The sequence below is a fragment of the Oryctolagus cuniculus genome, chromosome 1, assembly GCF_051225735.1.
Source record: "Oryctolagus cuniculus isolate XC-2025 breed Fujian yellow rabbit chromosome 1, ASM5122573v1, whole genome shotgun sequence".
Taxonomy (NCBI): domain Eukaryota; kingdom Metazoa; phylum Chordata; class Mammalia; order Lagomorpha; family Leporidae; genus Oryctolagus; species Oryctolagus cuniculus.
In genome coordinates, this window is record NC_142867.1 from 98,124,609 (window position 1) to 98,152,500 (window position 27,892).

Genomic DNA, 27,892 nt, shown 5'->3' on the forward strand with positions numbered 1-27,892 from the left:
AAAAAATTTTCAAAAAGTGTGCTAGGCAGTGCTTTAAAGGAGCAGAAAATAAGGCAGGAGGAAGAGAAAATGTGTGGAAGGGAAATCTGAACGTTTCATACAAGAGGCAGAGCAGGCTTTGTTTCTTAGGTAAACATGCCTATCTTCTAATAAGATTCCCATTCAGGGGGAATAACTCATGTAAATGTCTTGAGATAAGAATGCATTTGGGGTGTTCTAGGAAAAGCAGAGAGGACAGTATGAATGAAAGAAAGTGCCAGCAAAGGAGAGAAACGAGATAAAACCAGAGAATTATGGGTAGTGTCTCAGTCCATTTTGTGTTGCTATTACAGAAGATCACAGACTGGGTAACAAAGAAGATAAGTTTATTTTCACAGTTCTGGGGTTGCAAGGTTAAACATCAAGGTGCTGTCATCTGACAAGGGCCTTCTTGCTGCATTATCCCATCTCTGAACTCAGAAGGGTGAGAGAGCACAAAGGCAAGAAGGGCCTGAGTTTTCTTTTATAACAAGCTCACTCCCATTAGAGTGCAATTAATTTAGTCAAGAAGTCAGAGTCTTCATGACCCAATCACCTCTCAAAAGTCTTGCCTTTCAATACTATTGCTGTGGGGATTAAATTTCCAATATGTGGATTTGGGTACATTCAAACCATAGCTGGTAAGGAATTAAGAAAGGAAAATATTGGGCCTTGCAAACCATTTTAAGGACTTAATTGAGATGAGAAGCACTACAATCAGGTTTTGAGCAGTAGAGTAGCTGGAGAAATTCAGATTTTTTACAGGATCACACTGCTTCAGAGAATGGGCTGCATGGGTTAAGATCAGAATTAGGGGCCTTTTTCAGTATTGCAGGTAAAGGATGATGGAGGCTTGGACCAATGGTAGAAATGGAAATAAGGGTAAGGAGAAGAATAAAATTCTGGATGAATTCAAAAGTAGAGTTATTGGTGCTTCCTATTGGATCAGATGTGGGATGGAAGAAGAATGAGAAGTCTAAAATAAGTCCAACATTGTTGGCAAAGGAAATTTCAGAATGAAATTTTCATTAATTATGTTAGGGAAGTCTGCAGGAGGATCTAGCTTTGATGGGCTAGGTGAGTGGGGCTGGAAAGAAGACTGAGGAGTTCAATATTGGAGCCATTAAGTTTGACACAGGGTTGGGCATTCAAATGTAAGTGCAGAATAGGCAGTTAAATATATGGGTCTGGAGTCAGGGTGAGATATGAAATTAAAAATCATAGGTACTATTTATAGCCATGTGACTGAAAAAGATCACTGAGGAGCAATATTCACAATAGCCAAAGGGCAGAAATAATCCATGCGCTTATGGCACAGAGGAGAATCAAGGACTGTGCCATCAGAACAAGAACATTCAGAGATAGAGTAGTCGAGAAAAAAAAAAAAAAACAGGAAAAGAGATGAGTCGGCACCACGGCTCACTAGGCTAATCCTCCACCTGCGGCACCGGCACCCCGGGTTCTAGTCCCAGTTGGGGTGCCGGTTCTGTCCTGGTTGCTCCTCTTCCACTCCAGCTCTCTGCTGTGGCTCGGGAGGGCAGTGGAGGATGGCCCAAGTGCATGGGTGCCTGCACCCATATGGGAGACCTGGAGGAAGCACCTGGCTCCTGGAAGCCATGTTAAATGCTGCATTTAAGACAAGTTAGATGAGGAAAACAAATTGGCTATGGGAGTTAACAACTGAGAGATTATTCAGAACCTTGATAATAACTGTTTTCAAGGGTTGGGGGTTTAAACTGTATTTTGATAGAATTCAAGAGAGAATAAGAGAAGGAATATAGAAGTCAGACACAGCCCTTTCTTTGGTAGAATTTTGCTATAGAAGTGAATAGAGAATTAGGATTATAGTCAGACAAGTGTAAAGAGAGGAAAACTGTCCAGAGTCTTCCTTGAATATTCTGGAGCATGTTTCCCTCTTGTTATAACTGGCTCAGAATCAATGTTTAGTAATCGTCTATTAGAATAAGTGGATTGTGACATATATGCTTGTGGATATGCTCCACTGTGTTGCTTTGACATTATTTTGTGGATATTTTTCTTACTTAATTTGAGGCAAACACCATTCAACATCTGAGGAGAAGCAGGAACAAATTGGTTGCTAAAACTACATAACTTCGCGCGGTGCACCGGCCACAGCGTGCTGGCCGCGGCGGCCATTGGAGGGTGAACCAACGGCAAAGGAAGACCTCTCTCTCTGTCTCTCTCTCTCACTGTCTACTCTGCCTGTAAAAAAAATTAAAAAAAACTGCATGATGTATGTATTTTGCATATAATCCTCTCGGTCTGAAAGCAAAAGGAATGTGCATGTGGTTATTAACCATCTTTCTCCTTTGTCTCCTTAGTTGATGAGTCTTCATTAGCAAGGACCATGCTTTGTTGATATATCTTGAGTACATGAAAGATGCTTGGAAATTAGAGGCATTTAAAAAACATTGATTGGCAAACTTGAATTAGCAAATGAATAATAAGAATACAGAGGTCTGTGCTGAGTATTATCACCACTTGCAAGCATCCAAACTTCATAAAGAACAGTTCGTGGAACTGGGCAACATCTTTCAAGAAAAGCCACTCATAAAACTTGACTAGGTCTTGCAGTCCTGAAGTACTTGAAAAACAATCCTTAACTTCTCAGAATCTCAGATTGTTTTCTTTAAATTAGCCAGACTTTGAAAATTCTGCTTATCTATTAAGCACCTTCTTGTTATAATTAATTTATTCTTCATGATTCACTGATCATAATGATTTAATTTATTATTAACAAGTACAGCTCTCTTTGTGGTTAGAATTCCATTACAGACCAACACTAATAAATCATGTGCTACTACAGTTCAGTGTTGCTAAACATCTAATTAAAGAAAACATATCAAACTCCATCCCACAATGACAAATGGATGATGATGATGATTTTATGGCTTTGTGGTCAGTTGACCAAAAATTTCAACAGAGGGTTCACTGGGCTTATTTGCTCTTACCTTATCGTTAGGTAATTCAACTCGGCCAAACTGAATACTAAGTCAAGAGTTGTTTTTCAAAAGGATAAGAGCTACTTGCCAATGATGGAAGAGCTTTTGCTGCAAAATCTTTGAAAACTGTACAGAGATTCTCCTGCTGATACTTGCTCCCTATAGCATCAAATCTTCTCCAGACATTTCATGCCCTGTTCTGATATGTGAATCCTGAGCTCCCCAGAGGTGGGATTTCTTGCCTGCATTCTGAGATGGCAAGAGAGCTCCTCTTGCTCAGGGCCCATTGACCAAGATGATCCCCTTGGACTTGGCTAAACCTCAGGCAGGCTTCTTCCTGACTAGGGAAATCAGACCTCCCTTTTCTTGTATCATTAACTTTCAAAACTTGTAGTTACAAATTATTGCTCTGCCTTTGTGAGGTATGAATTTTTTCCAATTTCCTGCCAGCTTTACATACAGGAAAATCTTTCTGAAGGACTTGGGATCCATTCCTTTGTGAGGTAGTGACTGAAGAAGATAATATCTCTATCTCCCACACTCTGAGGAGGTTAAGAGCCTAACTGTGATGCAAAGCAATGATTAGGCCGCTGCCATGGCTCAATAGGCTAATCCTCCGCCTGCAGCGCCGGCACCCCTGGTTCTAGTTCTAGTTGGGGCGCCAGATTCTGTCCTGGTTTCTCCTCTTCCAGTCCACCTCTCTGCTGTGGCCCGGGAAGGCAGTGGAGGATGGCCCAAGTGCTTGGGCCCTGCACCCGCATGGGAGACCAGGAGGAAGCACCTGGCTCCTGGCTTTGGATAGATGCAGTGCACTGGCCCCAGTGCACTGGCCATGGCGGCCATTTGGGGGTGAACCAACAGAAAAAGGAAGACCTTTCCCTCTGTCTCTCTCTCACTAACTCTGCCTGTCAAAAAAAAAAAAAGAAAAAAAAAAAGCAAAGCAATGATTAGCAAATATGGATAGCCTGATGTCACTGACCAGGCTCCTTCTAACTTCCTCGAGTGTTTTTCCAATAGCTCATTAACTTCTTAAAAATCCTACCACCTTTTGTTTCACTGAAAGTGAGTTCAATCTTTCTCCCCAGTTGAAATAGTCTTGAACAATATGTTAGTTGCCGTTTAAACTTCACTTGTATGTTTTTTCTTTGATGTCATTGAATTTTTTGATAAATAAGCTAAACCATTACCACTTAATGTATCTGTGTTTCTTAAAAATAAGAAAATTAAAAGCCATCAACTATTTTAAAAATAATTCCCTGCTAGCCGGCGCCGCGGCTCACTAGGCTAATCCTCCACCTAGTGGCGCCGGCACACCGGGTTCTAGTCCCGGTTGGGGTGCCAGATTCTGTCCCGGTTGCCCCTCTTCCAGGCCAGCTCTCTGCTGTGGCCAGGGAGTGCAGTGGAGGATGGCCCAAGTGCTTGGGCCCTGCACCCCATGGGAGACCAGGAGAAGCACCTGGCTCCTGCCATCGGATCAGCACGGTGCGCCGGCCTCAGCACGCCAGCCGTGGCAGCCATTGGAGGGTGAACCAATGGCAAAAGGAAGACCTTCCTCTCTGTCTCTCACTATCCACTCTGCCTGTCAAAAAAAATAAAATACAGTGGACCTGCGTGCAGAGCGTGGGAGCCCACAGTTCAGGACACCAGCGGCAGACTCAACACACGTCAGCGCTGGAACGCGAGGTGAGCCGAACCTCAATAGCCCAAGACACCGGCAGGCAAGCAGAAAGAGGAGACTAGAGGGAATGACCCCGGGGGGAAAAGTTTACCAGGCTAACTAGAAGAGAGAGAGAGAGAGAGAGAGAGAAAAAAAGTGACTGATACGGACACGGGTTTCTCTCTCTCCACTCACCTCTCAAAGGCGAGCAAGACAAAGAGCAGGCGCCATCTTGGACATATGTCATAAGCAGAGCGACCTCAGGTCTGCACTGGCCCTGAGCCTAGTAGAAAAACCTGACTCTGGGCGGGGCGAATTAACAGGAGATTAGGACCTAGTAAATTTGTGGCGCAACTGAACTGAGACTGTGAAAAAAGAGACGGTGGGGGAGAGAACTCACGGAATTCATGTGAGTACTCTCCAGAGATGCTACAATTCCGTAACTTTGGCAACCCAGTGGGAGACTGAAGGAGAATTTGAGCCCGCTCTGAGGGCAGAACAGATTCCCTGTGTGGTCCTTGGGAAAGAGCTTCCGATCTCTGGCTCCTGTGGGTATATCATTTGCCTGATAACTACCTCCAACTTTGTTCAGCTGTGTGGAATTACTTACCCTTTTGAATCAAAAAAAGAAAGAAAGAGAGAGAGAGAGATCTACCACGCCTAACCTGGGAGTGTCACCTTTGGCACACCAAACAGAGCTCTCAGGCCACACCCATCTCAAGCCTCTAAGGCTCCATCAAAAACAGACATTCCACTTAATCTAGAGTCATAGTATAACAAGAAAAAGAACCACAGTGAAGAAACCAAATATCTCTAATATGCCAAATAACAAACGCAAAAAACAAGATAATAAAAACAAGGAAGTCAGTATGATGCCCCCAAATGAAAAAGACACCCCAATTCAAGATTATGAAGATGATGAGATAGAAGAAATGCAAGAAGCAGATCTCAAAAAATTGATAAGAACATTAAGAAGTTCTCAAAAACAAATTCTTGAACTACAGAAATCCTTAATGGACAAGGTAGAACATCTCTCTCGTGAAAATGAAATATTAAGGAGGAATCAGAATGAAACAAAACAACTAGTACAACAGGAAACTGTGATAGTGACGAGAAATCATAATGAAGTGAAGAATTCAATAGATCAAATGAAAACCACAATAGAGAGTCTTACCAAAAGAATGGGTGAAGCAGAAGAGAGAATATCGGACTTAGAAGACAGAGAACAGGAAAGGATACAGTCAGACCAAAGAAAAGAAGAGGAGGCCGGCGCCGCGGCTCACTAGGCTAATCCTCCGCCTAGTGGCGCCGGCACACCGGGTTCTAGTCCCGGTCGGGGCGCCGGATTCTGTCCCGGTTGCCCCTCTTCCAGGCCAGCCCTCTGCTGTGGCCAGGGAGTGCAGTGGAGGATGGCCCAGGTGCTTGGGCCCTGCACCCCATGGGAGACCAGGAAAAGCACCTGGCTCCTGGCTCCTGCCATCGGATCAGCGCGGTGCGCCGGCCGCAGCGTGCCAACCGCGGCGGCCATTGGAGGGTGAACCAACGGCAAAAGGAAGACCTTTCTCTCTGTCTCTCTCTCTCACTGTCCACTCTGCCTGTCAAAAAAAAAAAAAAAAAAGAAAGGAAGACCTTTCTCTCTGTCTCTCTCACTGTCCACTCTGCCTGTCAAAAAAAAAAAAAAAAAAAAAAAAAAAAAAAAAAAAAAAGATAAAGAAGAGGAAATTAGAAATCTAAAACATATTGTCGGGAATCTTCAGGATACTATTAAAAAGCCCAACATTCGGGTTCTAGGAGTTCCTGAAGGCATGGAGAGGGAGAAAGGATTAGAAGGCCTTTTTAGTGAGATATTGGCAGAAAATTTCCCAGGTTTGGAGAAGGACAGAGAAATCCTAGTACAGGAATCTCACAGAACCCCTAATGAACACGACCAAAAGAGATCCTCACCACAACACGTTGTAATTAAACTCTCCACAGTGAAAACTAAGGAAAAGATCCTAAAATGTGCAAGAGAGAAACGTCAGATTACTCTCAGAGGATCTCCAATCAGACTCACAGCTGACTTCTCATCAGAAACCCTACAAGCTAAGAGGGAATGGCGAGATATAGCCCAGGTACTAAGAGAGAACAACTGCCAGCCCAGAATATTATATCCTGCAAAGCTATCATTTGTGAATGAAGGTGAAATAAAGACTTTTCATAGCAAACAGAAATTGAAAGAATTTGTCGCCACTCGTCCAGCCCTGCAAAAGATGCTTAAAGATGTGTTGCACACAGAAACACAGAAACACGGTCATCAATATGAAAGAAGGTAAAGGAAGGAAACCTCACAGCAAAAGATCACAGGGAGTTCAAAGCATATATTAGAACTTATCTTTGGCAAATGGCAGGGCAAAGTTACCACTTATCAATAGTCACACTGAATGTTAATGGCCTGAATTGTCCAGTTAAAAGACACAGATTGGCTGATTGGGTTAAGGAACAAAAGGCATCTATTTGCTGCTTACAAGAAACGCATCTTTCCAACAAAGATCCATACAGACTGAAAGTGAAAGGCTGGAAAAAGATATACCATGCCAACAGAAATGAAAAAAGAGTGGGCGTGGCCATCTTAATATCAGACAACATAAACTTTACCACAAAAACTGTTAAGAGAGACAAAGAGGGACACTATATAATGATTAAGGGATCGATTCAACAGGAAGATATAACAATTATCAATGTATATGCACCTAACTACAGGGCACCGGTTTATTAAAAGATTTGTTAAGGGACTTAAAGGGAGACTTAGACCCCAATACAATAGTACTGGGGGACTTCAATACTCCACTCTCAGAAATAGACAGATCAACAGGACAGAAGTGTGGGGAGCAACTCAGACTAGAATAAGTTACTCGAATTAAGACTTATTCTATGTATCTGCTCTCCCACAATATGGCACTGGGAGAGGAGTAAACGGCTTCTACACAGCTGCCTTTCACCAACTTGACAAGCTGTAGGAGCTGATCCTGATTGGAGGAGAGCAGCGTACTCGGCGTGTGGGCAGCCGAGTTGGGATTGGTGGAAGAGGACTATAAAGGAGGAGAGAGACAACATGCACCAGGAACATCTATCTGAAGGAACACCTGTGCAGCCCCCAAGAGAGCCGGCCGGCGGTGTGCCGCTCCCCCGCGGAAGTGGGGAAAGTGGCAGGGGGAACCGCCCTTCCACGGAGGTGGAAGGGACGGTAGCCAACCCGGGAAGAACCAGCAGCAAACCTGGGGAGGGCCGACCAGACAAAAGAACAGTGCAGGGTCTTGTGTTGTTCCTCCATGAAGAGGGGGAGCGACAAGAAGATCAACAAGGATACAGTAGATTTAAACGACACTATAGCCCAAATGGATCTAACATATATATATACAGAACTTTCAATCCTACAGCTAAAGATTTTACATTCTTCTCAGCAGTACATGGAACCTTCTCTAGGATTGACCACATTCTAGGCCATAAAGCAAGTCTCAGCAAATTCAAAAGAATTAGAATCATACCAGGCAGCTTCTCAGACCATAAAGGAATGAAATTGGAAATTAGCAACTCAGGAATCTCTAGAGCATACGCAAACACATGGAGATTGAACAACATGCTCCTGAATGAACAATGGGTCATAGAAGAAATTAAACGAGAAATCAAAAACTTTCTGGAAGTAAATGAGGATAACAGCACAATATACCAAAACTTATGGGATGCAGCAAAAGCAGTGTTAAGAGGAAAGTTTATATCAATAGGTGCCTACAGCAAGAAATTGGAAAGGCACCAAATAGATGAGCTTTCAATTCACCTCAAGGATTTAGAAAACCTACAGCAAACCAAACCCAAATCTAGTAGGAGAAGAGAAATAATTGAAATCAGAGAAGAAATCAACAGGATTGAATCCAAAAAAAGTTACAAAAAATCAGCAAAAAACAAGGAGCTGGTTTTTTGAAAAAAATAAACAAAATTGACACTCCATTGGCCCAACTTACTAAAAAAAGAAAAGACCCAAATCAATAAAATCAGAGATGAAAAAGGAAACGTAACAACAGACACCACAGAAATAAAAAGAATCATCAGAAATTACTATAAGGACATGTATGCCAGCAAACAGGGAAACCTATCAGACACATGGACACATGCATCCTACCTAAATTGAACCAGGAAGACACAGAAAACTTAAATAGACCCATAGCTGAGACAGAAATTGAAACAGTAATAAAGGCCCTCCCAAGAAAGAAAAGCCCAGGACCAGATAGATTCACTGCTGAATTCTACCAGACATTTAAAGAAGAACTAACTCCAATTCTTCTCAAACTATTCAGAACAATCAAAAAAGAGGGACTCCTCCCAAATTCTTTCTATGAAGCCAGTATCACCTTAATTCCTAAGCCGGAAAAAGATGCATCATTGAAAGAGTATTAGTGGCCGGCGCCGCGGCTCACTAGGCTAATCCTCCGCCTAGCGGCGCCGGCACACCGGGTTCTAGTCCTGGTTGGGGCCCCAGGATTCTGTCCTGGTTGCCCCTCTTCCAGGCCAGCCCTCTGCTGTGGCCAGGGAGTGCAGTGGAGGATGGCCCAAGTGCTTGGGCCCTGCACCCCATGGGAGACCAGAAAAAGCACCTGGCTCCTGGCTCCTGCCATCAGATCAGCGTGGTGCACCGGCTGCAGCACGCCGGCCATGGCGGCCATTGGAGGGTGAACCAATGGCAAAGGAAGACCTTTCTCTCTGTCTCTCTCTTTCATTGTACACTCTGCCTGTCAAAAAAAAAAAAAAAAAAAGAGAGAGAGAGAATTACAGACCAATATCCCTGATGAACATAGATGCAAAAATCCTCAATAAAAATCTGGCCAAGAGAATGCAAGATCATCCACCCAGATCAAGTGGGATTTATCCCTGGTATGCAGGGATGGTTCAACATTCGCAAATCAATCAATGTGATACACCACATTAACAGACTGCAGAAGAAAAACCATATGATTATCTTAATAGATGCCGAGAAAGCATTTGATAAAATACAACACCCTTTCGTGATGAAAACTCTAAGCAAACTGGGTATGGAAGGAACATTCTTCAATACAATCAAAGCAATCTATGAAAAACCTACAGCCAACATCCTATTGAATGGGGAAATGTTGGAAGCATTTCCACTGAGATCTGGCACCAGACAGGGATGCCCACTCTCACCACTGCTATTCAATATAGTTCTGGAAGTTCTAGCCAGAGCTATTAGGCAAGAAAAAGATATTAAAGGGATACAAATTGGGAAGGAAGAACTCAAACTATCCCTCTTTGCAGATGATATGATTCTTTATTTAGGGGACCCAAAGAACTCTACTAAGAGACTATTGGAACTCATAGAAGATTTTGGCAAAGTAGCAGGGTATAAAATCAATGCACAAAAATCAACAGCCTTTGTATACACAGGCAATGCCATGGCTGAGGAAGAACTTCTAAGATCAATCCCATTCACAATAGCTACAAAAAACAATCAAATACCTTGGAATAAACTTAACCAAGGACGTTAAATATCTCTACGATGAAAATTACAAAACCTTAAGAAAGAAATAGAAGAGGATACCAAGAAATGGAAAAATCTTCCATGCTCATGGATTGGAAGAATCAATATCATCAAAATGTCCATTCTCCCAAAAGCAATTTATAGATTCAATGCAATACCAATCAAGATACCGAAGACCTTCTTCTCAGATCTGGAAAAAAATGATGCTGAAATTTATATGGAGACACAGGAGACCTCGAATAGCTAAAGCAATCTTGTAAAACAAAAACAAAGCTGGAGGCATCACAATACCAGATTTCAGGACATACTACAGGGCAGTTGTAATCAAAACAGCATGGTACTGGTACAGAAACAGATGGATAGACCAATGAAATAGAATTGAAACACCAGAAATCAATCCAAACATCTACAGCCAACTCATATTTGATCAAGGATCCAAAACCAATCCCTGGAGTAAGGACAGGGACAGTCTATTCAATAAATGGTGCTGGGAAAATTGGATTTCCACGTGCAGAATCATGAAGCAAGACCCATACCTTTCACCTTACACAAAAATTCACTCAACATGGATTAAAGACTTAAATCTACTACCTGACACCATCAAATTATTAGAGAGCATTGGAAAAACCCTGCAAGATATAGGTACCGGCAATGACTTCTTGGAAAACACCCCAGAAGCACAGGCGGTCAAAACCAAAATGCACTATTGGGATTGCATCAGATTGAGAAGTTTCTGTACTGCAAAAGAAACAGTCAGGAAAGTGAAGAGACAACCGACAGAATGGGAAAATATATTTGCAAACTATGCAACTGATAAAGGGTTGATCACCAGAATCTACAAAGAAATCAAGAAACTCCACAACATCAAAACAAACAACCCACTTAAGAGATGGGCCAAGGACCTCAATAGACATTTTACAAAAGAGGAAATCCAAATGGCCAACAGGCACATGAAAAAATGTTCAAGATCACTAGCTATCAGGGAAATACAAATCAAAACCACAATGAGGTTTCACCTCACCCCAGTTAGAATGGCTCACATTCAGAAATCTACCAAGAATAGATGCTGGAGAGGATGTGGGGAAAAAGGGACACTAACCCACTGTTGGTGGGAATGCAAACTGGTCAAGCCACTATGGAAGTCAGTCTGGAGATTGCTCAGAAACCTGAAGATAACCCTACCATTCAACCCAGCCATCCCACTCCTTGGAATTTACCCAAAGGAAATTAAATTGGCAAACAAAAAAGCAGTCTGCACATTAATGTTTATTGCAGCTCAATTCACAATAACTAAGACCTGTAACCAACCCAAATGCCCATCAACAGTAGACTGGATAAAGAAATTATGGGATATGTACTCTGCAGAATACTATTCAGTAGTCAAAAACAACGAAACCCAGTCATTTGCAACAAGATGGAGGAATTTAGAAAACATTATGCTGAGTGAATTAAGCCAGTCTCAAAGGGACAAATATCATATGTTCTCCCTGATTAGTGACAACTAACTGAGCACCAAAGGGGAAACTTGTTGAAGTGAAATGGACACTATGAGAAACAGTGACTTGATCAGCTCTTGTCCTGACTGTTGATGTACAATGTAATACTTTATCCATTTTAGTATATTTTTGTTCTAGTACTGTTGGTTGAACTCTGTAATTAACACACAATTATTCTTAGGTGTTTAAATTTTAACTGAAAAGTGATCCCTGTTAGGAATTTGGAAAACATTATGCTGAGTGTAATAAGCCAATCCCAAAGTGACAAATAACACTTGTTCTCCTTGATAGGTGACAACTAACTTTGCACCAAAAAGGAAACCTGTTAAAGTGAAATGAACACTATGAGAAATGGTGACTTGATCAGCCCTCACCCTGACTGTTGATGAGCAACTTGATATGTTATCCCTCTTAGTATTTTTTTTTGTTTGTTCTACTTAATACTTTTGGTTGAATACTGTAATCAATTCACAATTATTCTTAAGTGCTGAAACTTAACTGAAAAGTGATCACTGTTAAATATAAGAGTGGGAATAAGAGAGGGAAGAGATGTGCAATTCGGGACATGCTCAAGCTGACTTACCTCAAATGGTAGAGTTAGAAACATACCAGGGGATTCCAATTCAATCCCATCAAGGTGGCATGTACCAATGCCATCTCACTAGTCCCAGTGATCAATTTCTGTTCACAATTGATCATAATGATAGGACTAAGAACCAAAGGGATCACATAAACAAGAATAGTGTCTACAAATACTAGCTGATAGAATCAAAAAGGGAGAGAATGATCCAACATGGGAAGTGAGATACACAGCAGACCCATAGAATGGCAGATGTCCTAAACAGCACTCTGGTCTCAGAATCAGCCCTTAAGGCATGCGGATCTGGCTGAAAAGCCCATGAGAGTATTTCAGGCATGGAAAGCCAAGAAACTCTGGGGGGGAAAAAAAAACCTAAATGAAAGATCTCCGCGAGTGAGATCCCAGTGGAAAGAATGGGTCATCAAAGAAGGAGGTGCCTTTCTCTGAAGGCAGGAAAGAACTTCCACTTTGACCATGGCCTTGTCTAAAAATTATCACTAAAACCATGGAAATTAATCTTAAAAATATTGCTACTTTTAGACTGTATTAGTTCCAAACCAGTAAAGGAAACAAATGAAATATGAAATCAAATGAAACATGTTTCGGTTAATTCAAAAAATCAAAAGATGGCTGAAAAACATAAAAGTAAGGGAAATACAAAGTTTTATCTAAGATCATAGAAACATACCTAAATATGACACTAATTACAGTGAATAGTGGCAGTTAAGCACACTGGTTAAATACAAAGTCTCTCATATATATATAGTTTTTTTTTTTTTTTTTTGACAGGCAGAGTGGACAGTGAGAGAGAGAGAGACAGAGAGAAAGGTCTTCCTTTGCCGTTGGTTCACCCTCCAATGGCCGCTGCGGCCGGTGCACCGCGCTGATCCGATGGCAGGAGCCAGGAGCCAGGTGCTTTTCCTGGTCTCCCATGGGGTGCAGGGCCCAAGCACCTGGGCCATCCTCCACTGCACTCCCTGGCCACAGCAGAGAGCTGGCCTGGAAGAGGGGCAACCAGGACAGAATCCGGTGCCCCAACCGGGACTAGAACCCGGTGTGCCGGCGCCGCTAGGCGGAGGATTAGCCTAGTGAGCCGTGGCGCCGGCCTATATAGTTTTTTAATATATATTTCAAAAATAAATATGCTATATTTAAGAAATATTTATAAATGTAGATATAATTTTTAATTTATAAATAATAAAATATAAATAATAAGATTATTTATAAATAGAAAAGACTCAGAAAATCTGGAAGAAAAAGCAAGAAAATTATGGTAGGCAAATATTGCCAAAAGAAAGATTCAGTTGCTATACTCATACCAAATAAAATAGACCTTGAGGAAATCACAAACTTTAAGGAAAATTCACCTGATTATAAGAAATCCAACTCAACAGGAAGATATAATAATACTAAACATTAAAGTTTTAAATAACATAGCCTTAAAATGTATAGAAAAATGGACAGATTTTAGGGATAATTGGGTATATCAGCTATACACAGGTATTTCTGTACATTCCTACTACACTTAATGTAGGTCTTAGGTTCAATTTCTTATTTTAGTGTTTTTTTGTTTGTTTGTTTTCCATCTACTTGAAAGGTAGAGTAAGACTGAGATAGATCTTCTATCTGCAGGTTCGCTACCCAAATGTGCATAACAGCCAAGGCTGGACCAGGTGAAACTCAGGTGCCTAGAACTCCATCCAGGACATCCACATAGGTGAAAAGTACTTGGGCCATCATTTGGTGCCTTCCAGTGCATTAGCAGAAAGTTGGATTAACAACAGAGTAGTTGGGACTCAAATCAGAAACCCTGTTATGGTATATGGGCGTCACATGTGCTGGCTTAACCCACTGGGCATTGTGTGCACCCCTTAGGATCATTTTTTTTTTTTTTTGACAGGCAGAGTGGACAGTGAGAGAGAGAGACAGAGAGAAAGGTCTTCCATTTCCGCTGGTTCACCCCTACCATGACCACTCCAGCGGCGTGCTGTGGCTGGCGCACCGTGCTGATCCGAAGCCAGGAGCTAGGTGCTTCCCCCTGGTCTCCCATGCAGGTTCAGGGCCCAAGCACTTGGGCCATCCTCCACTGCCTTCCTGGGCCACAGCAGAGAGCCCGGACCAAGACTAGAACCTCGGTTGCCGGCGCTGCAGGTGGAGGATTAGCCTATTGAGCCATGGTGCCGGCAGGATCAGTTTTACCTGCTTGAGCTTGACTTAGCTTCTAGATCCCAGAGCTAGTACCAGCCTTCTCTCTGAGAGAGCTCCCTAATCTAGACTCTGTTCCGTCTGCATTTTTTTCCCTTTAAGAGTTTCTCTACTGTCTTGTGATCCCAATATTGTATCAAAATAAAATGCTCCAATAGGTCCAATTTTTGGATGTGTAAGAGTAGGAGGAGCTTTCAAAGACTCTGGTCTGCCATGCTTCTGGAGACAGGTGTTTTCAATCATTACCATGTTTCTTTGCTTTTGTCATCTCCCCTCACTAGTTTAGTCCTCATTCTAAGACCAAAGTGATTTTTCTTAAATATGTCACTACCCTGCAGAAGTCTTCAATGTCTTACCTTCACACTGAGAAAAGTTTACTCATCTCAGTCTGGAGAATATTTTTTTAGGAGGTGGTCTCTTCCTGTCCCACTGGCATTCTTCCCTCTGGGCTCAGTGATTCAAGGTTTTAACTTGAGGTTCTTCCATGATATCCTAGCCCTCTGAGATTTTGTGCAAATTGTTTTCTCTGTCTATAAATTTCTCCCCAACCCAAGATGGATACATACTGAATATAAAGTAGTATGGCCTTTTTGGATGTTAACATAGCAAAACAAAATGCTTTCATGCAAGTATGTAAATTATCACTATGCTGTTTTTCTCCCCAAGATTATTTTGCCCTCTCCCCAAGTCTAATAAATGAAACACCTGGCACAGCAGGGTGAAACAAAGGGTTCCAAGACTCTATTCTGGAATTTAACCTTTATTGGTCAATTCCTGAGTCATACTGGCTGTTAAATGTTTTGAATGCTACCTCTGACCCCTACCTACTCCCTTGTTTTTCAAACAATCTTACTAGGACTCCAAGATTTAAAAAAAAAATGCTTTTTCTATGTTGTGTTCCATGGCCGTATTTCCTTACTGCTCCTGTGCATCACTAGTATACTGCTGTCCTCTTCTGTCCTGCACGATGTCATAAATGTCTCTCCTGCACACTAGACTGTGCTCACTGAAGACGGAGCCATGATTAATTGTCATGTAAGCACAGATTTTGGTGTATTATCAAACTTTAATAAAGTCTAGGATTTTGCACTGTACCTTTATATGCTCCCCTCCTTTTCTTTAGCCCTGAGAGAGAAGAGACAGACTGAAAATAAGTGTGAATTGGCTGATCTTGCTTTGAGCATGGGTGCAGCAGCTACTGAGGGTGCAGAACCTCCATTGTCCCAAAACAGCATCAGGAGAGCAAGTGCCTCTTTCTGGATGGGAGGATCTCTATCCCAGTTTCAGTAGGAAGAGACCTTTTAGAACATGCTCTGTTTATATTTTATACATATACATATTTCTGAATGATTTCTGATTATTTACTGAAATTTTGGATTCTCAAAAGTAAGGTTGAAAAAGGTAGACTGTGGATAACTATTGTACTGGGAATTTTGATTCTACTTTAGGAAGTTTTTAATTTCGCAGATAAAAATTCTCCCTAGGTCTCAGTCCTTACTCTATTCAAACGGCTGTACCACACTTTTGTTACACTGCCTTTATTTTTGGTTACTACCATGGTAACACAGACTTTTCCCAACATATATGAGTTTTGAGTCAGTCTCTTACTTTAGAAAGGAAAATAAAAAGTAAGGATAAGCAGCAAAATGTTTCTGTCAAATAGGTTTTGTGATGTTCAGTCATTAACTGCACCTAATAAAAGCAAATCATTTTTCTTTTGGACAATTAAAGGAAGGGCAAAAATATATTCACTTAAAAAGTACTTGTAACATTTATAAGAATAAAAAGATAATCTATGATATTCTATAATTAAAAAAGAGAAACAGTAAAGGTGAATGAAGTTATATTCAGAGAGGTGAGTGGTTTCTTTAAGGACACATGACTAGTGAGTGATGGAGCACAGCTGAGCATTTTTCTTTTTTCTTATGATCTAGTGGATGGCAAGGAAATGACCGTGGAGGTATGGCTAAACTTTTGCTACAAGTGATGTTGATTTATTTGCATATGCGTTCATTCTTACTGATTGATCATTATGTTTCAGGCCCTATGCTGGGTCCTGTTATTAAATGAAGAACTAAACAGCCGTGATTGGTCCTTCCCTTCATGTGAGGAAGACACACATCAACATAACTATTCAGATAAATACAGATACTCCTGGATTTATGATGGGGTTACATGTCAGTAAACCCATTGTAAATTGAAAATGTCAAAAATTTAAAAAAGCCATTTAATACACCTAACTTATCAAATAGCCTAGCTCATTCACAGTGGTGCAATCTAGACTATGTGTTATTTTTCTTCATGATCATGTAGTTTCCACGGTACAACATTTTGAGAATATCTTACTCTATATTGCTAGTTCAGTTAAAGATTAAAATTGAAAATTTTCAGTATGGTTTCTACTGAAAGAGTATTGCTTTTGTACCATCTAAAACTCATGACTGGAGCATAGGGAGATTACTGATGCCATAGACAGGAGTGTCAATTGGTAAAGTCAACAACAGGAGTCACTGTGCACTTACTCCTCATGTAGGATCTCTATCCTTAATGTGCTGTACATTGAGATTTAATGCTATAACGAGTACTCAAACAATATATTTCACTTTGTGTTTCTATGGGGGTGCAAACTGTTGAAATCCTTACTTAATGCATACTAAACTGATCCTCTGTAAAAAAAAAAAAAAAGAAATTATCAATTCCCAACTTGACTCTCACTGGGATTAAACATGACAATAGGTCTGCTCTGATTTCATCATCATTTTAAAAAAAATCATCTATTATTTTTCACTTTATGTTTCTGTGTGGGAGCAAACTGTTGAAATCCATACTTGATGTATACTAAGCTGATCTTCTGTATATTAAGATAATCAAAAATGAATCTTGACGTGAATGGAAGGGGAGAGGGAGTGGGAAAGGGGAGGGTTGTGGGTGGGAGGGACGGTATGTGGGGGAAGCCATTGTAATCCATAAGTCGTACTTTGGAAATTTATATGCATTAAATAAAAGTTTAAAAAAAAAAGAAAAAAAAATAAAAAATCAGAATTCAAACCATTGCAAAGTGGGTATCATCTGTATCTAATTTGTTACTGTGAAAAGGATATGAAATAAAGTCTATGGAACTGCAAACGCATGGTAAGGTGTAAACTTCATACTGCCTGAGGGGTTAGAGTTGTTTCTGTCAAGCTATAGTCACCTGTATCCAGAAAAATTCTTTGTCACCTGCAGATGAGGCAGGCGAGCATGTGGGCGAGAGGACCTGAGTACAGGCCCACAGAGGAGACATGCAGTGTTTCCGTGGAGGGGTAAAGGTTCTGGGCCACATGCATGATGAGTGCTGGGGAGAGGTTGATGATGTTGGTTGCTATGAAGCTGATAGCAGCCTTGGTTCACATATGAATAATTTCAACTTTAATCTTCAGCCTACTGATAAGCCATTGGAAAGTTTTAAGTGGGAGAGAACGAGGATCAGATTTATGGTTCTAAAATGCTCACATTGGCTGCTGCTGGGGATAGGAACAGATAAGAGCCAGTTTGGACCTCTTGTCAACAGTCTTTGTGCTTGCTGATGGTAGTTTTCCTTGAGCAAGTAGTAGTGGAGACGAGGTTAAGCACATGGATTAAAACTGTTTTGAAAGTGCAATAAACTAGCCCGATGTATACGAGGAAGAAATGCATAATGGTTGACACCAGTAGAAAATTTTTCATAAACCACCTGGAAAGCAGGACTGAAGTTGTTCTTAGTCCCTGAGAGCTCTCCTGACTATAAAATGTGAGTGCAGCTTTTCAAGAGAACTCCCCATAAGAACTTCCTAGAAATTACTCTTTGGAATATGAATTGGTGTTGTTGATATGTAAGAGAAAATATTTCACAATAAACTTTATGCTAATGTTTATAAATACTGTTTAGGCAATAGAGTTGTGAGCAAATCATGTTACTGATGCATTGGCAAATGTGTGACAAACTCAGGTACAGAGTGAATGCTTTTAACAGCCCATAGTCAGCACTAAAGCAAACTACAGCATTCAGATTCTTTATCAACTTCCTTCTGAGCAAAGTCAAAGTTTACTGAAGTCAAAAACCATGCTAGCTCTCTAAGACTTTCAGTGGCTTCCTAGTCCCTGTAAGTTTAAGTGCAAATAGCTTCATGTGTTTCAAGGGCCCCTTGTGATCTGCTTCTTAATTGTTTTTCTTGCATTTAAGATGGATTTAATCACAAATACCAGAAACTTCAGCACACACTGACTTAATACTGAATTTCATTTACTCACAGTATTGTAAAATTTGGAGACTTGATCTGAATCTGGCCTTGTTTCTCAATGGTTCCCCTGGGTATCTGCCTCATCTTGGGGCTTACTCTATTGATGATTGCAGAATAACAGATACAAGAAACATGAGGACATTGTGTCTCATTCTCATCTAGGAGATTAAGAGAACATTGATTCCCGCAATCATGAAACAGAGGCCTCAAGCTTTGTTGTTCCAAGAAGAACCTGAACAAATTGCATAGGCCTGACCTCATGCAGTTTCCTTTATAAGAGTACTCCACTCTGCCTCAATATTGATGCGTAATTTTCTTCCATTTATCTTTCTGGTATCTTCTCCAATGTCATTATATTATATTAGGGTGGACTTTCTATAATCATCTTTCCTAGAAAGAATATTCCTTATCACTCTATTCCTTTTACTCTGAATTAATTTCCTTAGGGCCCATGTCATGTTTATCAATCATTTGGAATGTGAAATTTATGAAGTTAATAAATTTGCCCATGTTTTCTATTGCTACTTTGTACGAGGTAGTTAGTAGATATAGTTGGACATATGAATGATCTCTAAATCTCTTCCTTGATATCCTCCAATTTCCCCCAAATAGACAAAGTATCCCTACTGGAAGCTCTCAGAGTATCCTGTATCTCCTCTCTTAATTGACCAAAACTGCTGTTTAATTTTCTTTCTTTCAAACTAGACTGTATGTTTGTGATTGGAGGTATTATGTTTTACATGGAATTGAATCACTTTAAGAAATATTTGTCTAACTAAGGAATGAAATATGCTTAGAGTTTGGTGTGATTCAGATAGTAGAAATTGTGGGAAGAGACAGTTTCATCATTACATGGTTAGCGATTTCATATTTTCAGCATGCCAGCCCTTAAATCTTGGAAAGTAGTTTCCTATACGGTCTAATGATTTATATCATTTTTTTTAACTTGACCTGTTTTTTACTTTTGGAACCTGTTGAGAGGTTATTTGAGCAACAGTCTAGAATGTCCTATGAGCAATGAAAAGTTAGACTATTTACAGAGCAGGTGTAGCTCATGTTGTATAATCTATGTGTAAGAGGCTATAAATGATGTTAATGATGCAATTTTATCGAGCATGGTAACTTCAAGAGATCCTATAGTAAGTAAATGCGCTAACAAAATAAGTGTTTTGAAAATAATACAATTGCTTCCTACCTTATCTGTTACACAAATCTAAAAATAGCACTCTAGCAAGTCATATCAACAATACATACATCCAATAATTTTTCATGTTTTTCTTTTATATATGTCACGTGATTTACAAGTATCACTATGCTGTAGGTTTCTCAAAATGCTAATTTATTTTTATTCCCCAAGTCCAAATAATTTATTAAATTCTTGTTGCCTATTCATAAGTTGAATTTACCCATTTATTTCTAAAACAATTGTTGACCTCCTCCTAGGTTTCAGCCGCTACACTAGGTGCTGAACATTAAGAGATAAAACAAAATGATTCCCTCTCAGGGTTCTAAATTTAAAAGAGAGGTAGTAGACACTACAGTATTTAATTGGCAGAATCACTGGACTGTTTCTTTAATGAGGCATGGGCCTAGGAGGGCGATGTAAAGAGCAAATGCCCAATCTTCTAGTGGTAATAAGTGAATGGCAGAGAGGAAGTGGTTAGAGAATAAAGAAAGTAAAGTTTTTTTTAATGGTGTCAAATACACCATTAAAAAGACATAAAACCAGCCATGCAGTAATACAATGAGACCACAAAACTTTACATGCTCCATGTTGCAGTGAGAGGTAGGCAGATATTCGAGAGGAAACCAGAGACCAAAGCATAAAGGGCCAAAGCAACCATGCTACAGATTTTAATCTTAAAGAAATTATTAAATTTTAAGTAGGAAGTTAACATGATGGAACACTGTCTGGTGTTTGTGTGACAGACTGGATCAAGGAGAGAAGGAAGCCAGGAGTATCTATTACAAAGTTGCACAGCCCAATTTAGCAATCATGAAACCTGATATGATTTTGGGAAAGAAACTGGAAAAATTTAATAATCTATATGATTCAAAGGAGAAAGAGAAATCTATGATAACACATGACTTCTTTATTTTTATTTTTTATTTTTTGACAGGCAGAGTTAGACAGTGAGAGAGACAGAGAGAAAGGTCTTCCTTTTCTGTTGTTTCACCCTCCAATGGCTATTGCAGCCAGCGCACCGCGCCAATCCAAAGCCAGGAGCCAGGTGCTTCCTCCTGGTCTCCCATGTGGGTGCAGGGCCCAAGTACTTGGGCCATCCTCTACTGCCCTCCTGGGCCACAGCAGAGAGCTGGACTGGAAGAGGAGCAACTGGGACAGAACCAGTGCCCCAACTGGGACTAGAACTCGATGTGCCATCACCGCAGGTGGAGGATTAGCCTAGTGAGCCGTGGCGCTGGCAACACATGACTTCTTTAAGTAAATGCTTGTCCAATGGCCATGTCAATACCTAGCTTAGGGATCACATAAAGAGAGGTAGATTTACTTTCAGTTATGCCTATGTTGAGCTGATATTTCTCAGGATGATGTATACAGATATCTAGGTCTTAGTTCTGAATTTCAGGAAAGAGATTTGTATATTATTTGAAGGTCGTTGGAGTGGAAGTAATAGGTCCCTGCACTTGGATGAGATCTAAAGGAGATTATTAAAGTGAAAACTTCCACAGGATAGAAAGTTGAGTACACCAACATTTATGAAGGACAGGAAAAGAATGCAACTGTGAAGACTGAAGAAATTAAAGGTATGCAGAAGAACCCAAATACCAAGGTACAATGAACTCAAAAGGAATTCAGAGCTTCAAACAGTCAATTTTCTTTATATGAAGAATAGTGAAATAAGAATGAAATTGGGTCCATATTCATTAGAAACAGTATTTCTGAATTGGTGTCCTTTAAAGAATAATTTTAGTGCTAAATTAGGTTAATGAATATGGAACCGGGAAATAGAAGTCATGAGTGTTTCCAAGTGACCTGGTTATGATGAGAAGAAAAGTGAGGAAGTGACATAGACAGATATGAAAGTGTCAAGACAGTCAACATGTACTTTGATGTATTTCTTTATTTGTAATTTAGGAGAGTTTTAGCTGGTTTGGGTGGAGAAACTGAGAGATACACAAGAAAGGGAGAGTATAGCAGGGGAGAGAGAAACTGATGGAATCTGTCTGATGATGTGAGAAAAGGGGAATCAGAAATCAAGGATATAGGCAAATAAATCAGCTTCAAAAAGGGGCTGGGCTGTTCTTTCCCACAAAATCAAATTGGAAATATGGCATAGAAGCTGACATGCATAAATTCATAAATGTGTTATCCTCACTGCGTTTCCAGTTAATTGAAATTCCTGTATTTCATTTGCTATGAACTGAGGAAAGTTTACAGGAAGTTAGATACATGTTCACCTTTTCATTTTTCTTTTTGTAAGATATAGTCAGTTTGATTAATTTCTTCCATAAGAGCAAGTCAAGTGCTACTTCTTTGACAACCCCCACTTGTTTTCTCATTATTCACAATCTGAAGAGGCGGATTGTATCTTTATTGATGTCACTCAACAAAGATTAAAGTTTGTTGCAAATCTCCTTGAGCTCTGCTAGGTTCTGCAATTAAGACTCAGGTGGCCGACTTGATTGTAGTTTCTTCAGGTTTCCCAAGGAATGACTCATAGCCAACAGATGCATATCCTTTCCTCTTCTAGTTTTCCAAGGACAAAGTATGGAGATGTGTCCAGGGGATGCTTAATATCCCCTATTCTGTTCTTCAGCATTAATTATCCATCTGGTTTTTCAGACAATTTATTCTACTCTTAAAAATTTGAACAGATGGGCTGCAGCAATTGGAATGGGGATAGGCAATGGGAGGGTAAGCAATGGCAAAGGCAGAACCCACATGTATGATTTGATTTAATTCTCACAGCATCTCAAAGAAGTGGGAATTAGTATTACTAGTGGAGTCAAGTGCCAACCACTGGAATCAAGCTAGTGTAGATTTGGGTTGACGCTTGGGTTGGAAGGCATGCCTCTTGTGTTCATTAGTTTACATGCAGGGAATGGTCACGGAGACAAGGATATGTTCGTAATGATGAAGTTATAACCATGTGTATTAGAGTACAAGAGGTACAGAGATAGCAGAGTCATATTTGGTAATTTGGGATATAGAATATGGTACTTTGGCTTCATCAGCCTAAAACTGGAAAGGTAATTTCCTAATTCCTCATCCAAATGCTGAGTCATCCGGGGCCCATTTTCTGCATTGTTGTGTACTCTTTCTCTGGAGGAACATTATCTTCATATATTCAGGATGCTATAACAAAGCATCATAAACTAAGTAGCTTATAAATATCAGGAAATTATTGCTTGCAGTTCTGGAGACTAGGAAGTCCAAGATCAAGTCTCTGGCAGATTCAGAGTCTGATGAGAGCCTGCTTCCTGATTGACAGATGGTGTCCTCTCCGTGTGTCCCCATCTGGTGGAAGAAGTGAGCTGTTTTTCTGAGATTTCTTTTGTAAGAGCACTGACATGGTTTGGATGTATCCCCCAAAATTCATGTTTTGGAAAATTGATCTTCAATGCAATATGGTTGAAGAATGGAACTATTGGGAAGTAATGAGACCATGAGACACCATTCTCATGAATGTATTAAGGCCTGCATTGTATAGTGGGTTAGTTATTGTGAGGGAGTAGGCTACAGATAAGTGGCTAAGTAGAGAAATTCAACTCCCATCCTCTTGACCATCTGTGTGCTTGCTTGTTCTTCTGTGCTATGAAACAGCATGAAGGTCCTTGCCAGTTGTGTCCCTAGATCTTGGACTGCTCAGCCTCCCAATCTGTGAGGTAAATAAATTTATATTGTCCATAAATTACTCAGTATGTTTTATTATACTATTGCAGCAAAAGATGGACTATTACAGACACTAATTCTATTTGTGAGGGCAGGACACCAAAGGCCCTAGCTCCTTATTTTATTACATTGATGATTAGGTTTCAACATAAAAAGAAGAGAGCAGAGGTTGCAACCTCTGGGTACGCCATCACCAAGAGCACATGTATGTGTCCTGTGGAGAAAGGGGTCATGGCAGAGCTGAAGGAGCAATTTCTTCTGAAATCTAGGAAATAGGCAATCATACTGCAGGGCCCAGAGTTAGAAAGTCATTTGCAGTTATCTGAATGATTGTGACTGCTCAAATTTTGTTGAAATCCTAACCTCTAAAGTTAGGATATTAGAGGTAAGTCAGCTGAATAGTAATAAGGTCAGGAGGGTGGAATCCCTATGAATAGGATTAGTGGCTGCCCTTCTACCCTATGAGGACACAGCAAGAAGGTGCCAATTGTGAACCAAGTAACAAGCCCTCAGCAGACACTGAATCTGCTGGCAACTTGATCTTGGATTTCTCAGTCACCACAGCTATGAGAAATAAATATCATTTATGAGCTCCCTAGTCTATGCTATTTTGCTGTAGCAGCTGGAATGGACTAGGACGGTGTTAGTCTCAATTCCACATAAAATGTCCTGGGATGCCTCCAATCCTGACTCCAGAGACTAAATCCTGGCACCTTTGTACTCTAAATTCTCTGGCAGCCTGAGAGGAGGCTTTCTGAAATGTTAGGAGGGAATCTTTTGCAACGGGCACCAGGGTTTCACTGTGTGCTGTGGTTAATACTCTTGGTCTGATCCCATTTGAGACACACTCAGGAATTGCTAGAAATAACTGGATGAGATTTTGAGAATGTTTTGTTAGAAAATGGAGGCAAAGCAAATGAACTTATAGTGTTGAGGAAGATCAGTGGGTCTCGCATACACATGACACCTGAGGACAATTTACTTCTGTTTCCATTTTGTGGCCAAGGAAACACACTCATTAACATTAAGGACCTTGTGCAAGGTAACATTAATCTTTTGTGATGTAGTTAAACTTTAAATTCTGAACTCTTGACTTCACATTTACCACCTACTTCATCACACCTTCTTAGCCTTTCACCCAAATTTATCAATTAATTTTTTTATATCAAGCTGGATGCTTCTTTTGAAATGTCTCATAATGAGAGGTATATACTCACATATTTTGAGGTCACTTAAAAACTCATTGACTGAGAGTGGGCATTTGGTGCTTTGGTTAAAACAGCTTGGGGTGACCACTTCCCACATTGCAGTGACTGGCCTTGAATCCTTCCTCATTTCCTATGCCAGCTTCCTGCTAGTGTGCATCCTGGGAGGCAGCAGGTAATGGCTGAAGTATCTGGACCCTGCCACCCACATGGGAGACTCTGATAGAGTTTTTGGCTCCTAGCTTCAGCCTGACCCAGCCCTGGCTCTTGCAGGCATTTGGGGAATGAACTAACAAATGGGAGTTGTCTGTCTGTCTCTATCTCTCTCAGTCTGTCTCTCTTCCTTTTCAATGAATAGAATAAATAATCTAAAAACCCATTGGCTGTATATATTTTAATGCATATTGGTACAGTTTGAATACTTTAAACAAAATGGCTTGCTTATAATTTAACAAATAAACAGGAATAAATGGAAGGTCAAAAGATAAATCCCTTGTTCCAGAAAAATAATTATAAGAATGATTAAATGTCACATTAGTAAAATAAGGTAAAAAGGCAGAAATACAGAGTAGTGAACATTTCAAATATGAGCAGTTGTGACAAAGAAGCAAACTCATGTTCATGACTTGCAAGGAAAGAAAGTCATCCTCTCAGAGTCCCTAGCTGTGGCGTGGATGTAGGCTCTCTCAGGGAGCCAGTTTCTTCTCTTCCCCCTAAAAATGCCTACATTTCCTTTGAGTTCACTCAGTCTTCCTGACGCCTGGCTCCACATTCTCCAGTGTCTATAGCCCTCGTTTCTGGACACTCCGATGCACACTTTTGTTATGGATGTGCTGTTCTGCTGCCCACTTACACTCTGTCTTCCCCTCCTTCCTAAATCACTGCTTTGATCAACTGTAATTCTAGTTGTTAGAGCATGAAACTCCTTATCATCCAAACCTGACTTCGTATTGGTTTGGAATATTTGAGAGCACTTGGCACCGGACTGCATTCTCAGTGGGTGAGTTTGACTCATTGTTGTACTCCTTAGATTTTGACATTAATCATCTTGCTAAAAGAAAGGGGTGTTTAGAAGAAATCATAAAACAATCCACTGGGAAGTTGCACAATAGAAAGCAGGTTTTTTTGTTTCAGGTATAGCTGTCACCAAGGCACATTCCATGTATATGAATTCCCAAGCCATATTCAATTCTTCATTGAATATAGTGAGACTGGAAGTTTCATTTGTATGCAGCCTAAGTCCATTCCTAATTACTGAGTCCTGTTGTTATTCACACTGATGAATTAAAAAGGATGATGTCTCCCATGAAGACAGTCTATGACAATGCAGATACTTGAATAATTAGGTCGCTACTTTCTGGACTGAATATAGATGATCAACATACGATATTTTGAAGCGACAAACAATAGGAAAAATGAAACAAGAATTTCCTTTAGAAGAAACTTCTTGGATCTTCTCAAGTTTTCTGGATCTCAGTCTGAATCACTGAATTATAATAACTTACATGTAGTAGACACTCAGTAAATGTTTGTTGAGTAAATAAATGAATGCATAGGTGAGTGAATGAATGAGTGAATAAGATGGTTAATTCCAAGGCTGTTATAAGTATGAACTGAAATGAGAGTTGGATATATATTGAAAAACATATATTATTGTAGATTTAGATTCAGTTACTGCCTCTATCATTTACAAGCTATGCCATTTTGAGCAAGTGCACAGGGCCTGGCACATGGTCAGTTCGCGGTAAGAGATCACTATCATATGTGGACAGGGTAATGTGTAATGTAAGATTATCTTTCTTGATTTGTCATCTGGTACCTTTTATTCTGGTGAATATTTCTTTGCTGTTCTAGCTATCCATATTCCATACTATCTTTGTCAAGTAAAAGGCAATAATGTGTTTCATGCTATAAATATTGTTCACCTCAAGCACAAAAGGGAAACATTCCCCAAACTCATAACTTAATAACATGTGTATGCGAAACAATGGTACTCTGTTTGATTTTTGAGTTTAGTAAATAATTCCTCTTGAAGCTCATTGTGAGCAGGGAGCTGCCAGTCATCTTCACAGCTTGAGTGTTTACTGAGCTGTCTTGTGATTTAGCATCAGGCATTCAGGATAGGCCGGCTGTGTGGCTCTGCACAGTTGCATGGTCATAAATATCCAATATCCATTCAAGTGTTTTTGAGTTGTGTATCATTCACATGACTCACTTGTCATTTTAAGCAGTTTTTAAGACAGCAATAAGGTTTCTACCTATCCAAAAGGTTTATTTACTTCTAAGCCCCAAAGGCACTTGGAAGAAAATGGAGTAGCAGGGATAAATTTATGGATTTTAACAGTAACCCTTTCTAATATCTCAAACTCAATTCTTGCTCAGGACTTTTTAATCTCAATGGACATTTTCTGTTTTATTCTAATGATCAGGCGACACCATCAACCAGGCTGCATTGTAAATAATGTTCTCCATGTATCCAAAGAAAAGCCCCTTGGGGGCTAAATCTTAGAAGAGAATAAAAGTTATCCTCTGTGAATGTGGATTTCCCACAGTCCAGACCATTGGAAATGCTCTCATTCTGAGCAGCATTTTGGTGGGGAGTTTTGTAATGTGTCCAGTTGTCTCCATACATACTAAAATAATCCAATAAAAATCCCAAACAATATAAATTCTATGACTTCGAAATTATTACTATTTTTACATTCTCTGTCTTTTCTGACTGCCGTCTTAATGTAAGGCCACTTTTATTGCTTCTATGAGGCTGAACTCAAGTCCTAACTCCCCTCCCCTCCCCTCCCCTCCCCTCCCTGTATTGCTTTTTGTTTCTCTTTTCTTCTTTCTCTCGCTTTTATGTTTTACCTTCTTCCATTTTGAACAAGCGTGAGTGACTGTAATGGTCATGGACTTCGCACACTGCTGAGGGTACAGTGATGCAATAGGTGATTTTGCCTCCCCACTGGTGCTCATAGTCTTGGGGGAGAGCAGATACTTAAAAGGAGACTTCTCTTCTGAGATGTCAATTGATTATACAGCTAGTTTAGTAGGGGAACAGGGACATAATAGAAAACTGAAATATCACAAATTATTTGATGTTAGAAGTGTGTCTTAAGTGGTTTTGAAAATATGT